General features: G+C 39.3%; 1 protein-coding gene across 1 annotated transcript in view; it reads left to right on the top strand.

The window, feature by feature from the left end:
- Window positions 1–3: 3 nt before the first annotated feature.
- The window catches only part of cacna1c (calcium channel, voltage-dependent, L type, alpha 1C subunit), a gene marked incomplete at its 3' end in the record, with an annotated part of 124,115 nt that continues 109,610 nt past the window's right edge, over window positions 4–14,508 (top strand). Inside the window, exon 1 of the mRNA XM_079622157.1 lies at window positions 4–101. The remainder of the gene's footprint in view (window positions 102–14,508) is intronic.

A 14,508-nucleotide genomic window follows, 5' to 3' on the forward strand; every position in this document is an offset into this window, starting at 1 on the left:
AGCTGTATTGAGCTCACCTGAAACCCCGCCAGACCTTTAATTTACATCATGGCCATTGGTAGTATACTAACGAAGTGAGCTGACTCTGTATCGTGGATCTGGTAGGCATTTTGCAATTGTTTGTTTGAACATTCTCTCTAAAACATTGGCTATTTCGCAGCCCAGAAGCCATACATATGTCTTGCTGCAGTTTTAATAGTCAAACTGTCATATAAAGGTGGTAATTTTTTTGAATGGCTCTTCACATGGAAATCACATCACATTTGGTTTATTATTTCCCCCATATTATCTGACTCTTGACTTAATTTGATCAAGTCTCAATGCAAATAATGCATTTTTACAATTGCTCAAGTAGCCGAATATGATTTTACATGATGCTGCATTCCCAACAATTGTCATACCAGCAACAACACAACATAAACAAACAAAAACCGAGTGCACTTTCAACTTAGGACTCTACTCTGTTGCAACAGGGAAAACCTAGAAACTGAATGGTACTATTGTGTCCCCGTGAGCAAGACACCGGGTTGCTTCAGGGTGACTGACATTATATAGTGTGTTCTTCCAAGTGAATTTACCATAAAGGTCAATTTACTCAACAGCACTTTACTCACACGCCACTAGAGGGCATCACTACACAATTACTCGTGGTTTATCATCGTTCTCGGCAGGATTTTAAACCTTTCCCAGAAAACACATCAGCCAGTGCAGTTTTTTTTATGTTAAAAATATTCTTGAATTTAAGTACACATCTGTATATTTTAGCTGATAAAATTTTGTTCAAAAAAGTTATTTAACTTTGTCAATTAACATTTACTTTAGACCTAAAACAAATAGGTTAAGACAGAAACAGTACAGAACAGTACTGAACAGTACAGTACAGAAGGGAAGAGGATGTGTCGCCTCAGTTATGTTTAGTTAATTAGTAAATTGGTATAATTATAGTGTTAGTAAAAGAATCATGTAGAGCACGACCACTGTTGTATATCATATTCAGTGTGCAGACATGATTACTCTTGACATTTGAAATGTGGGTCTGGAAGCTGGGAGGATATTTGTAATCTTTTAAGTGGCGAATTAACCTAACAAATTTTCCTTCTGTACCGATGCCCGTGATTCTCTGGATCCCTGGATTCCCAGAGGCTCATGATTACAGGGTGGCACTGAAAAACACTTTGCGAACTTTTCCTGTGCCTTGTATAAGCATACCAAAGTTAATCAATTATTTGGGGATGCTGAATGGAAATCGTTGACCTCTGTCATGAACTTTTGTGCAAAGCCAAATCCAATCAAAGAACTTGGCCTTAGATTAAATGTCCGGGAACCTTGTTCTTCCTTCATCCAGGGGAACTTCTGAAAACCTGCAATTCTGAGTATCTCTTCTTTCTTATGCACTGTTTCTTTTGACTGATTGAATATTCCAAAAAATTCTGATGCACATTGAGTGAAAGCGCAAGAGAGAGAGAGAAAGGATAATCTGGGGCCAGGGGTGTCTCTTGGGATATGTGAAGTTTTCTCATGGCTGAAGGGAGGGACCAGGGAAGGGCCTGCTAAATTCGTACAAGGCCGTTTGCTGATGAAAGATTCTCAGTCATCTTGCAGAAATTCCCAGGCCCCATCGTCCCCTTTATCAGAGCCCGCCAGTCCTCAGGAAACCGCTTGTCCTGCCATGGGAGGATCAGGTCGGTTAAAGCTCAGCTGAAGGGAAAAACTTGTCCCGGCACCTGCTGCTGCTGCATGGGGAACTCAACATTCACCCATTTAAGTGGCATCCCAGCAACCAGCAGGAAGTGGATAATGTCTAAACATGGTGCATGGAGCCGTGACGGTGAGCGTATTTACACCAGATTCGTTGTGGTACAAATCACCTTCTCAAATGTTTCTGGACTGTAAAATAAATTGAAACGCTTCACTGTGTTGGAGCTGATTTGACTCGATTTCCCCAAGTTTGCTCTCTCCCTCAAGAGATACAGCCCCGTGTGGAAAAGCTTGGAGGATTTATTCTCCTTTCTAGCGCAGTCACATCTGGAAGCAGTCAGGGAGTCTACAGGGGAGGGGGTTTGGTCGTCAGATCATTGCAGAGAGGCTGGTGGTGTGCGCTCTCTCTCCGCAGGGCCACAGACTGACTACTCCCCTTTCTCTCCAATATGGACTGGACGCGGCCGATTCTGCACTCTGTTTCCTAACGAGGCGCGACGCAAACTACGCCTGTTCTGTTGTGGAACATCTCAGATGGAGTCGATCATATGCGAAGATCGAAGCCCGTGAGATCTGGAATATACACACCTTTTACCTTTTGCTGCGCTTTCTGAAACGGTCTTTGAAACTACGCCCGCTTTTCCTGCGCTTCTCCTGGCCGTTTCAGCATCCTTTTCGAACCGTTTCCGAGCCAATCGCGCCGATTTGATTATCGATTATCAGCAAGCGGCGCTGGTATCATGTTTCTTAGGTAGGGCCCGGATGTTCCAAAGATGCACTGGTTCGTTTTCTTAGGTGGCTCCTGCGAATATCTTTTCCTGATCTTTAGCTCCATAATGGGGATCAGGTAATATTAACTAAGCCGCAAGAGAAGGAATATCTTACGCTTTGCGTTTTTCATTTTTTTCTTCCCCCTTTTTCTTTCATTTCTTTCCCTTGGGTTGTTTTTTCCTACCCCCTTCTTTTTTTTTACAACCTTTTCTTAATTCACCTTCGGATAAAGCTGGACCACATATATGGTAAATGAAAGCAAAAACATGTACATACCGGAGGACACCCTTGAAAACCATCAAGGTAATTTTTCCATTTGTCTTCCCTCTGTTTGGAAACTATGTGTGTGTGTGTGTGTGTGTGTGTGTGTGTGTGTGTGTGTGTGTGTGTGTGTGTGCGTGTGCCATATGGATGTATTGGGGGTGTATGATGAGTGTGTTGGCATTATCATGGGCATGACGCGGGGGTGTACCCGAACCTATCCATTTCCAAACACACTATGCGCACTGAAATCGCTTTTGGAGGACGATCAACAAATGGCATGAAATATAGCCACTCATGCCCGACCGCTATTCTAATATTATTTTTGGAGGGAAATGCATATATGTAGTTAATGAACTTGTTGGTTGGCTCGTGCGGCTGCTTATGGACACGCCACGGCTTGATCATGTATCATGTGGTCACAGACACGGACACAGATGTCAATCGATTATCCTGTCAGCTGCTTCAGACTTTAAAATGGCCTTTTAATCATTTTGTGCGGCCAGACTGCATTGATCACAGTCCAACAGCTCAAATGAACTCGGGCTGGTGTCATCGGCGCATCAGTGATTATTCTGTTCAGAGCATCTCAAATGTTGAAATGAAGCACCATCACTCATGCCCCCTCATTCTCGTGTTCATCTGTTGAATTTCATTTCTTTTGAGGCAGCTGGTGTGGCGCAGCAGTCTCCACAGGTTGCGTGCTTTTAACGCTTGCGCAAAGCGCGGAGTCTCAGTCTTTTCCCTTTACAAGATTCCTCTCCATCCAGGGCCTCCTGTTGGCGCCGTGGCAACGGAGCTGCCGACCCATAGCAACAGCGCGGCTCATGATAAGCCCGCTCCCCGCGCGCGCACCTGCCGCACCTGAGTGAACAAACGCATCCGAGCAAAACCTGTAAATTGCGGCCAGTAATGTAGCCCCGCCCCTTCTGGCCCACTGCACATCTGTCATGCAAAAAGCTAGTTGATTATGACAACTGAAATAATGATGTTTCTTTTGCACTGTGTCTGTGAGGGACAGTTGTGCGTTTTCATAGCCGATTGAATACACTGACACACTCTTTGTTGGTATTAAAATAGAAAATGATGGGAAAAGGATTTAGAATCCAATTTTAGATGCTTTGTTGTGTCAGCTTTGACAGTAAACGTTTATCTTTTGATCTGCATGTCTTTTTGTCCTATTCAGATTAGTGTCTTACAAATTTCCTCTTGATGTTGAAACATCACAACAGTTTCTTATCACTTTTCAGTTTCTTTAAATGTTCACTCAGTAATTGTTTGCTAAGTAGAAAAGTTTTATTCCTAATGACATAAACAAAGTTTTTGAGAAATATTTAAATTATGCATTCTTACATAAGCTATGGTCTTTTAAGACCAAACTGTTTTATTCTGGTTGAAGCAGGTCACCCCATTATGGGCACTACCATGTTGCGATCACATGACCAGCTGTGTCATGCAATAGACTGTAAATAATAATATTAATCTATAAAGTGCTATCAGACACTTTACAAAGCATAAACAAGTATGCAACACAGCCCACTGTAGAGAGAAAAAAAGCAGCCATCCACTTAACTTCCAACAATGGGAAAAAAATAATTGAATCCAAGAATTTTATATTATAAGAATACTTTTTTAATGTGTTTGGTATAACTTTGAACAAAACTGAAAGATAAGCAAACAGCTTTATAAACAAACTTCATGCATCCAGGCCCACAGGTGTCAGTAAGTCCAAATGTTTACTGTTTGCACCTTTATCATTATCTAACTAAATGATTTACCTAGCCTTTAGTAGACAGATCAGGATCTCCATGGTGGCCTGTAGCCCAGCAGATGTTCATGTTTGTGTTGTGTTGTCGTCTACCGCTGCTGACAAGGACTTGCTTTCAGGTAAACACAACCTCAGTCAATCACAGGTCCAGGGCAGAGCAACGTATCACAGCCAAACATGAACCTCTTCTGCTGTACAAACACTCAAACAGCAGGAAAATGGAAAGCGTGTTTCGTCCACTATGATACACCGTCACTTTCTGGAATGTTAAATATGACTCATGAAGTGCTTGAATGTCTGTGTCTGAACAAGCAGTTACTGAGAAACACTCGCATACACATTTTGTAAGATTTTTACTCTGCAGTTGAGGGAAAAATGCCGAATTAATGAAATCATTGCTGATGTCACAGTCATGCCACTCTGCTGTACTGTGATGTAATGAGGCTATTGAGTTTTCATGTCACTCCAGTCATTTGAGGCCTTTTCTAGAACGTTGTTACAATGTAGCACGAGGAGACATTTACGGAATGGCTTTAAAGGTTTTGCGAGTGCTTAGTATGTGCATTCCTTCCTCTTTGGCTCTTTTTCTCTCTTGACGGTTGTTGTCGGTTCCCTTGATGCTCATTGGTAATGAGGGTGGCATTATCTGGCTTCTTTCATACTTCGGCTTTGTGCCAGGTTTATTTGACAGGTAATTCATGTCATTAGCTAAATGAATATGTTTATGATAGATTTCAAAATGTCTGACGAGCCTCTAGGACGCCATCTCGGATGTCTGTCTGTCTGACAGGCGATCTGTCCCGGACTTTTCCTTCTTCTGCAGAATGATTTCTTGCTTCGGTTTCACTGTCAAACACATGCAGGTCTCCAAAGTCCCATGCAAGTGCACCCAAGTTATTCGATTCCTGGAATACGTTTGCTAATGTTGTTTGTTCAAAGTGTTGTTTAATGTTTACCTAACGAATATTTAAGGCAGCTAAACCTGCATCAACATAAATCCTTCATGAGCGCGGTGAAGTCGAGAAAGTTGTCAGTTTGTTTATTGCCGTGGCTGCAACTTAGAGCATCTGCCTTCACACAGAGATCGTCCCCAGTTACTTGCTTTCCTCATTTGACACTGTGTATTTGAAACGTAAGGACAAAGATGGGGATCTTTACAGATTCAATTGATTTTGGTTCCTGTCTAGATCTAACGACTTGCTTCTTCTATTTAATCACTATTTATTCATTCAAATCTGAAATATAATTTGAGATGTGTAGAAATATGCCAAAGTAATTAGGCTGCATTGCCTGCGAGACTTCTCAATCTGCGGAGCAGTTGGTGCTGGTCACTCTGGGATTGTGGGACACATTAGGTGTCGTAACATAACAATCACAGGAGTGCGTTTGGTCTTAGCAACACTCAGGACTTATTAGCTGTCTGTAAAAACACGCATGTTGAGCACAAATCATCTGCTCTCGCTTCTGCTTAACATCAGTGCTTGTGTTTCTAGCCAGAGCGCTTTCATATATGTTTACTGTATTTAAATTATTGTGGCATGTTACTTTAATATGTTGGTAATCACATGCTGGACACTGTAAGTAGTCATTTAGCAGATGCTTTTATCCAAAGTGACTCACAGTACACTTGTTGCTTTGGCAATCCCCCTGGAGCAACCTAAGGTTAAGTGCACAATTGTGATACTGCATGATTTGCTCATAATACGGCCAATATCATCCTTACTGTTATTGAAAAAACGTTTACTAATGAATAAAATATAGCTGATTTTCTGGATTTTTAAATAGGTTTTAATGCTCTACAATGTTGGCATTTCTGTTAATGTTGAATGAGCATTTTTTTAATGAAGAAAATGAATAGTTCTTGAATTTATTTTTCCTGTGTTGCTTGCTACTAGGGTGTTGCTAGTTTTTATTTTTTTATTTTTTTTATGTTGCAATGTTGTTTTACAATATTACCGTTTTACTCTGTTTTGATCAAATAAATGCAGCCTTGGTGAGCATAAGAGACTTAATAAAATAAAATAAAACATTAAAATGTCTTACTTTCCCCAACTCGTCAATGTGAATTTATGCACTTTTTTTCTGCTCATCATTTTCGCTCAACACCATAAATTTGAACATTAAAAAAACAAAACAATAGCACATCCTAAACAAGTTAGAGTTATAACTCATGTTTGTAGCACAAATTATGTTGTAAAAGTTTCATGGCAAAAGATTGATACTTAGAGTTAGGGATTTTAGGGACTCCTAGACCTATGTATTTAGACACACAAACATATGCATGGAAACACACTTTTTTTGCATGTTTGATGTGTGTACACTCCACCCAGCTAATAAAACGTATGTTTGTGTATGTTTGGTCCTCTTCTCCCAATGGCAGTGCTCAGTGTCAAATCCAGAGCAAGGAGAAGTAGATAAATGGAAGAATGACAGACTGCATGAATAAATGCGTATGTTAATAAAGCAGAAAACAGCTGCTTGTGACACATTGGCACCGCAGGCACCCTCAGCATTATGGGAAATAACCAAAGCCCCCCGTTAACATGAGTCAGCAGCGGGTCACGACATGGGAGTCTGACAACCATCTCTCACTCCTCTGAACTGTAGTCCCCCTAGCAAAGACTGCACAAGTGTGTGTGAGCTCTGAGCGATTTGTGCGTGAAAAGCTCTGAACTGCGCTAAACGAGTAGCGACTGGTCGTAATTATCACTGTAACGTCAGTTCTTCATCTTAATATTTCATCAGTAATGGTTTCCGTATGAGAAGCGGCGTTTCTGTGAGCTTTTTGGAAGTACACTTGGATTTTGCACGCAGTCTTTAATCTTTAACTAAATCTGCCACATCCTTTGAGTTTGAAATGTTTGTCCAGTTAGAGTAAAAAGCTCTGTTGTTGACTCTGCACTTCGTCATACTGTATTATTAACACACACGGATCACTTGTTTATTGGTGAGCAGCTCCTTGTTTAATTGTTTTACTATATGAAGTATAAAACGCATTACAGTCAAACGTTTAGATTTGTATGGGCTATACAAAAATTTAGGCAGCTAGATTTTTACATTTTGTGGGAAAAAAAAAATCATGCTTAGCCATGCAATATTGCGACTGGTTGCTAGTGTGTTGCTGATGTTGGTGTGGTTTCCAGGATGTTGTGAGTGGTTGCTAAGTGTTGTCTTACTAGCCCTTCCCCAAAGGTGACCAGATATCCTAATAAAATCACCACAGTCCATGTTTTACAAGCCACGTTCCATAGACGAAATTACAGTCAGGATATCATTTGTCTGTATGATTAGTCTTAGCTTTGGTTTGATTGCTATAAATAAATATTTGAAGCTGACATTGCTATGATCCATGCTTTTTTTCTCATGAGAAACCAGCAGCAGTATGATATGTGCCTAAAGTAAAAAGAGTGGGTGGGTTAGGTAGGGGTAAACTGAAAACATGATGGAACCAAGTTATACTGGTTCTTATTTTATTGCCCACCTTCTGATAAAGTCATTTATATGATCTAATAGCTTTTAAGTACAAACCTACTCACTTCTGGAAATCTGACAAACCATTTATATTGCCTAGCATCTTAAAAGCTTTAAAAGAAAAAAAAAAACATATGCTGGCTTTAGAGTGGTAGGAAGTCACACTAGACTTTGACGCCGCACAATTTCTAGGCCGGGATACTGCAGCGGTTGCAAAATAACGTGACTACTTGTTTGAACCGCACAACACGGACCATTTATCAGCTCGGCCCAGTAAACAGCGAGTCTAGAGCAGGTGCGTTTACACGTGGACCTTTCTCCATCACGCGACCATTATTAAAAAGAGCTGCGAGATCCAGTGAGAAGCATTTGATTTCGGAACAGAATTCTCTATCTCTATTATGAGCCCACATATGTCTCTGTGATTTAAACTAGTTTAAAGCCAAATGAACCAGTGCTGACGTTCTCAACAACACTGACGTGGGAAACAGGAGAAACATTGTGCCATGAACAAACTAGTTAGAAGGCTTTTCACTCCACCCACCATGGATTTACTGTAGGAACAATATTTTGGCAGAATTGTGGTATATTATATATATTATATTTTGAGTGTTATATTATTATTGAGTGTTATTATGTTAATATTGTAATGTATAATGGAATATAATTGCAGTATTTTTTCAATATATATACGGTATTTTTGCATTTATATTCATACTAAATGTGTTTAGGCTACCTTTTTTCATAAAAAATACCATAGTTCTATAGAGAACATATAGTTATTTTTTTTGCATTTAAATACTAAATGGGTTTAGGCCAGGGGTTTTCAAACTTTTTGTGTGTGTGGACCACTATTTGTAATCAAGAATGTTCGCGGACCACCTCATAATACACATAATAAAATGTCTACACACAGTCCTACCTGAATTAATCCTCACCTCTAAATAGGCTTACTAGCACTAAAAGTATAACTTGTCATCACATTAGTACAACAGGCTTGTTAAAAGAAAGTTTACTGCACACAACGGCTGCCACATATTTAATTAATTTATTTACTCACGCGCCCAAGGGCATAATCAGGTTAATTTAAAACAACAGGCTAATTTCCTGGTAAAATGAAGGTAAAAAAAGATATGATTTTAGATTTTATTTTGCCTTTCCACAGACCACCTGCAGTACCCTCACGGACCACTAGTGGTCTGCGGACCACAGTTTGGGAATGGCCGGTTTAGGCTACAGTTTTATAGAAACACATTAGAGATGCACCAAAATAAACATTTTGGCCTATACCGATAACCAATGATTCTTTATATTTGAAAGCCGATAACCGATATATTGGCCGATAAATCTAGATATTTTTTTATATAATGTTTGAGAGCCTGATTACAAAAACAAAAGTCTCACCATTAAAAGCCATGTCCTAAACACAATTATAATGTTCTCATTATAGCCTATATGACAGACTTGCACTTAACCGTATTTTCTTTTTTTGAAGTGGTGAAAAATGCGAAAAAATCTGAACAGTCTCAGCTGAAGGAAAAATTCCACCATGTATCGGCTTTAATATATAGACCAAATGTTCTTATCGGGCCATAACGATAACATTAGAATTGAACATTTATCGGTACATACCGATATGGTGGCGGATATATCGTGCATCCCTAAAACATTATACGGTAGTTATTTTTTATCATGATAGTGAGGAGTTATGCATGGTTCTACCTGTGGTTACCATGATCTAGAAATCTGTGATACTATGGAAGAACAAATGGTAAATTAAAATGAGCAAATATAAAGTAGCTGTCGAGTCCCACTGTCAGAATATTTAAATGTTTCCCTATAAAAATTATGTTTTTACACTTCAGACAGATGTTGTTGATTTAAATAAATTTACATTTGCATCCTAACTTAAACTCAGTGCTTTACTGTCAAATATCTATTTCCATGAGACAAATTATGTTATTATTAGTAACGGCACTTATTTGTGAAATACAATAGTACAATTTTAATTATTTAGTTTCTGTCTCCTCCCCCGGTACTACCGAATCAGGTGCTGATGCCACCATCTGTAGAATCTGTTGGCACCGGTGCCACTGCTCTCATGTGTTAGTCTGGCAGTGACGTGCAGGGATTTGGGTTTAATGTAAAAGTTTAGGTTTGGTGTTGAAGTTTAAGCTTGGTGTTAAAGTTTAAGCTGTTGTGCATTACAACAAAATCAAGTCAATTTCCATTTTCCATTTTCTGAATGCATCTTATTGATCTTACTGTGAACGATTCACCTATGCCTATGACAATATTTTTTTTTATTAAATACCATAGCTAGGTTTTCTGGTAAAAGAAAAACTTCTGGTGACATATGACAATGACTTCTTTAAACATTTAGTACACTAAAATCCCATCCCTTCACAATCGGCTGCAAGCTTGCATTCAGATCTGGCTCCATCCAATCAACAGCAACCGATGAAACCATGTCCACACCCAACATTTTTACAATTTCACTGGGATGTACATTACTACTTCTGTTACATCGCAACTTTAGGTTAAATTTAGGTTAAATCACACCAGGTCGATCTCCCGTTTTATTGTCAACCAGGCAAAATCAAGTTCGATCACTTAGTCAAGTCATTTTAGCACACTATTGTGTCAGTAACTTTCAAAGTTTAACATTAGTGTTAAAGGTAGTGTTAATTCCCAATAATAATAGTTGTCCTTGCCTAATAATAAGTGATAAATGAAAAGAAAAAAGAGTTAAGAGGGTTCTTTTTTTCTCCTCTAAAATGTGGGTGGAAGTGTGAGTATGGTTGTGTATGTAGGCCAGGCCTGATGCGTTTGCTCTGAGTGAATATCAGATCAGCTCCCTGCAGACTGCCGTCTCTTTTAAACCATCAGTCGTACAGCACACTGCCTCGCTCAGGATATTAACCAGCACTGTGAATAATGGCGAGAAAAAGAACCAAATGTTGGCCCACAGTTGATCTTCTTCTTGCGTCCTGCGTTGGTTTTGCAGCAGATACTGTGTGGGGTGTTGAGTCACATTCAGAGAGCAATAACACACGGATGGCAGGCCTGAGGTAGAAAGAACGATCGTCAGAAGGTTTAGCGGGAAGTCTGACCTTGGGACATGAGAGGGGGGTCTTTTTGCGTGGATGTTACATTATTTCCTGTCTCCTTCGTACCCCGTCTCTTTCTCCTCTGTCTGTCTTTAGCTGTCCCTCCTGCTAGCGGCCTAATTTAGGTGGTGCTGAATTCTCAGTGTAGGTTGCATGTTTAATTCATCAGTTTGAGCTTCACTCAGCTATGAGAGCAAGACTTTATGGGTCTTTATGACTGGCACTCAGAGTGCACTTGGCAATAGTAGCACATTTATCACATGGCCTTGACCTGATCTCAACTAACTCACCCAGGTGTCCTCATGTGGACAAGATTACAGTTATTCCCCTCACCTGGGTCTCATCACAAGTTTCATAATGGTTAGTGGGAGCTGAGATTCAAGCTACGATATAATTAAGACAGTCTCATGACAATTTGTAACTATTTTACATTTTGCCAAATTGATGCCAATTATAAATTTGTACAATCTCATTTGTACGTTTGACCAGCCCACTGACAGTTATGTTTAGAGATGCAGGTTCATGTCTAGTTTATTTATTACAAATTGTACATATTCCAATCAATCTCATCATACAAATTCGTTTGGAGAGTAAAATACTTATTTGTCATGAGATCGGGTTGGTCTCATGACAGTTTGTAAATATTTTTGCGATTTGGTTATGATTATGAATTACACTTTTGTATGATCCCCTAACATCCCCTGTTTGCCTACAAATCGTACTTTTTTTGCATGAGTCAGATCGTACGAATTCATTTGAAACTGCCAACTAGTACATTACTTAAGAATTATCATGTGATCAGGTTGTATAATATAGATTTTAAACGCTTGTACTAGGGTTAAACCTAGGCCTATTTCTGATATTTGCGTTTATGTTGTTTTTGATTGATTCATTTCATAAGTTCCTGTACATCTCATTTGCTATAAATTCTATATACATAGGCATTATATCACCCATCATCTACCCTGCTTTCTAGAAATCCGTATTGGCCACAAAAACATATATACTAGTTGACAAGTTTACAGCCCATCCTGTGTTGTTTCAGAATTTTCTTACTTTTCTTAGGGGCCGTTTACACAACACATTTTCCACAAAAAACAGAAAAAACGTTTTATGGGTTTTGGCCTTTCCTTTACATGACAATGGCGTTTTGGGGAAAAAAACGTTCTGTTTTTAGTACATCGTTGTCGCGTGAAAGTACCCATATATTGAGAAAATTTTGTCGACTCAAGACCCTGGAACACATTTTCAATAATCAGACCTCCCGATTAACATAATTAATGATGCATACACTTGAATTTTAATTACACATTGGTTGTATATTGTATTCTTGTTTGGGGTTATTGAATGAGGGAGTGATGGATGTGTGTATTTGTAGGGGGAATGGAGTGGGTTTCCCTCCCAAGATGGCAGGGGCATATTACATCGAGTGATTTATGTACCACGTCAGTCATGCCAGCGTCACACACAGTCTGAAACGACTGCTGCTCTTGTGTCTCCATCAAAATCCACTCAACCCAACCCTGCCTGGAATATGACCGAAAAACAGGCCCCAGCTCAATTCTGTGATGAATCTGAAACAAATTCAGTGATTTTCAACTTTTTAAAAAACGATTTTGTTTAAAATCTTTCAATTTTGATTGAGATGTTTCGCAAATCTGAAACAAAATGAGTGCAGGTTTATGCTTAATTTATTACACATCATACATTTTCCTATGAATCATTCATACTTCATATGAAATTGCAAATTGCTTTATAAAACTGTTTTCTCGAGATTGGGTTGACGGGTCATAAGTATTTTTCAGATTTGGTGAAAACATTTTTTGTACGATGTACTCACATCCCCCTAAGTAGCAGTGGGTTCAGAGGTAGACCTTCATGGTGACATTTTACCTACAAAATCAAACATTTAGTTCGAGACAGATTGTACAAACTCTAGCCATGCCGTGCCTTACTTTCTCTTTTGTTAATTCAGAAATCTCCTGAGCATTTCCTAACAGCTTCTGTCATGCAGTAGCATGTTAATGGCATGTTGTAGGCCTTCCTTTGAAAAAAATCACTCGATAGATGTTTTAAGGCAGATTTACCACATACAGTATTATTACTAAATGCCAGCTCTCTCTGCATCCCTGAGACAAATGTTTGTTCGAGTGACTCAGGGTTTGTCTGCCCTCTACCTGCTGTCTGTTGCTCCCTGCCTGTCCTCTACCAGCTGTCTGTCCCTTTCTCTCCCTGTCTGATCTATACCCGCAGTCTGTCTCTCTTCCTGTCTGTCATCCACCCACTGTATGTCCCTCTTCTGTCCATCTCTGTCTTGACAGCATGTTGAGCTTCTCCTTTAGGCTCGCTTCATTTAGACTAACGTCAGATCTCTCATTCACTCTCTTTCTCACTCACTCTCTCTGACACTCACAAACTCCCTCACAGTCACACACGCAGACACTCATGCAGGAGATGAGTAGATAAGTGTTGAAATATTGGCGCCATCTAGCAGTTGTGCCCCAGCAAGTCATCATCGCCATGGCAACTGAGAGAATTCAAATCTGTTGAAAGCCTAAAACCAAACCTTTGCAAGAAATGGTGGATGTATTTCTACTGAAACCAAATTCAAAGCCATAGTTAACAAAAGTAGATGAAGCACTAAATGTTTTTGTTGAAGTCTGAAGCTTTTGCTGCCTGGCAGACAGGCTTCCTAGCAAGGGCGTCAAACTCGCCCTTCACACATGTTCCAATCCTCCCTCAGGTGAAACTGTGCGGATAAAAGACCTGCTCAATAAATAAATAAATAATATGGCTGTGTAGTCCTCCAGGTACATAAATGACAAAATAAACTAATGTTAATAGTAAATACCTCAAATGCTTTTATAATTAGCTAGTTGACATTTCATATCAAATCATATTATTCTTTTTTTTTATTAGAGACATGTTAGGGTTTGTGGCACAATTTTTTCTTCTTCTCCGCTGTACCTACCTAATGTGAAATTAGTAATATTTACCAATTGAGTTGTGGGTTTGCTGTCGGGTCAGTATAGTTTGTGCTGCCTCATCATTCAATAACAATCTCATTGCAAAGATCAATAAAACTGATGTATTGCACAAACGGTTAAGATGAGAAAAAAAAACTCTGATAAAAATAAGTTGCTGGGATCCATCAGAAGGATATGCAGAGACACAGGTGCTACTTTTATATCAAAAGATCAAGGAAAATTTGGTCTTTCATGATATGACCTTAAAAGCATCGGTTCCTTTGGTCAGGGATGAAGCTTTTTCTGACTTCACTGACACTTTGGTGAGTTTGATTTACCCGATGTACAGATTGTGTCAGCATAATTTGTGCATGGAAAAATGCTCATGAAGAGAATAATTATAAAGAAACATTGCCTTGTAATACTGATTAATTGTCTCAAATAAAATAGTAAGGCATTTTTG

Source organism: Phoxinus phoxinus, assembly GCF_949152265.1.
Source record: "Phoxinus phoxinus genome assembly, chromosome: 9".
NCBI lineage: Eukaryota > Metazoa > Chordata > Actinopteri > Cypriniformes > Leuciscidae > Phoxinus > Phoxinus phoxinus.